Source organism: Diceros bicornis, chromosome 4, assembly GCF_020826845.1.
Source record: "Diceros bicornis minor isolate mBicDic1 chromosome 4, mDicBic1.mat.cur, whole genome shotgun sequence".
Classification (NCBI taxonomy): domain Eukaryota; kingdom Metazoa; phylum Chordata; class Mammalia; order Perissodactyla; family Rhinocerotidae; genus Diceros; species Diceros bicornis.
Window position 1 is genome coordinate 30,482,742 of NC_080743.1, and position 1,776 is coordinate 30,484,517.

Sequence of the window (1,776 nt, forward strand, 5' to 3'; positions counted from 1 at the left end):
ACTCAGCTGCTATCCTGCCTGAACTTCTTTTTTTTTTAAGACTTTTTTAAAATTAAGACTTTATTTTTTTGAGTGGTTTTAGTTTCACAGTAAAATTGAGCGGAAGGTACGCAGATTTCCCCTAAGCCTCCTGCCCGCAACACATGCATAGCCTTCCCTGTTGTCAACATCCTCCACCAGAGCGGTACATTTGTTACAATAGATGAACCTGCAATGACATATCATTACCATCCAAAATCCATAGTTTACACTGAGGTTCACTCTCGGTGTTGTACATTCTAAGGGTTTGGGCAAATGTATAATGACCTGTATCCGTCCTCGCAGTCTCATACATAGTATTGCACTGCCCTAAGAATCCTCTGGGCTCCACCTACTCACAGAGATCTGAAGTGTTTCACGAATTTGCATGTTATCGTTGTACAGGGGCAATGCTAATCTTCTCTGTATTGCTCTAATTTTAGTATATGAGCTGCGAAAGAGGGCACTGAACTTCTTTTCATGAGGCAAAATCAAAAAGGCTTTCCCTGCTGAAATTCAACCCTCGGGCGTAGTGAGTGGCAGGCTGCAGAGCTGGCCCAGGTCGGCTTTGGTCGCCCTGAGGCCCTGACTGGTCATCCTGACTGGTATCACCGCCACTTTGCCCTGGTGGGGAGACCACTCTCCAGCCTCTGCAGGAACCTGTGGAGGACTCAGGTCTCTGGCAGCAATACCCAGATTTGCAATTGCATGGATTTACCATCCCTACCATGCTGAGGGCAGGGGCAATGCTTGCTAAGAAAATGTTCATCTCTGTAGCTCCCTTTCCAGGCATAGAATTGGCACCCCATAAATGTTTGTTGAGTTGAACTGAATAAACTAGAATGCAAGAGAAAATATCATTGTTCTTTATAGTGATATCTCTATTAATGAAGCAGATGTGTCCCCATCGCATGTTTAACTGCCAATAATATGTCTACCAGAAATAGGAATAAGAGAGGTAGGGGTTGAGAGTTCTCTCTGACCAGACCCTGCCAGGACACTCCCTCCTTCCCTCCCTCTCCTCTGGATGGGGTGGACTGTATTGCTCTGGCTCAAGTGAAGGGTTGGTGTGTTCCTATTATTTGTCTGTTTTTTCTCTGCAGTGCTTAGAATATTGCCTGGTACGTTGTAGGGCTTCAATACATTTCTGTGGAATGAATGAGTAAATGATGGTTACTCACCCCAGGGATGGGAGGGCCTTGCATAGCTGCATCCTGGGCAGTGCCCTCTGCAATCCTGGACTTAGATGCGTGGGGGTCCAGACGTACAGCCTTCAACCCTCCGCCAGAGCTGGGGCTAACTCTGTCCTTGGTTTAACTGCTCCTCCTTAGTCAGTTGCTGCTGCTTTCAATCTCCATCCTTTTAGACCAACTTTATTATAATGAGTTGTGTCTACAAGAAGTTAGTTCTGTGCTGCTTCTAAATCTTCTATTTTGCTAACCAAGCAGGCATTATTCTTTACTACTTCCTTGGAGCTCATGCTTCTTGGATTTTAGCCCATTCTTAAGGCTCTCTTCCTGACTTTCCTAAAAATGCTTTAATGTATTTGATAATCACTTTTGCCAGGGATGAGCAGAAGGAAATCCTTGCATGCTACCTACACTTCTTTAATCAGTGGCCTGCAATAGTACTTCCAATCTCTCCTTTCCCCACCCATAACCATATTTGCAGCCTATTTACCACCACAAAATTGTTGATTTCTGCATAGTGCGTGTTTGTCCTTAGATTCAAGATTGGTCCCTCTCTGTCCAGCCCTGT

General features: G+C 45.0%; 1 non-coding gene across 1 annotated transcript; it reads right to left on the bottom strand.

Moving 5' to 3' along the window:
• Positions 1-378: 378 nt before the first annotated feature.
• Positions 379-485, bottom strand: LOC131405058 (U6 spliceosomal RNA). The gene has a single exon (XR_009219920.1). It is a non-coding gene; the product is annotated as a U6 spliceosomal RNA (small nuclear RNA).
• Positions 486-1,776: the final 1,291 nt, after the last annotated feature.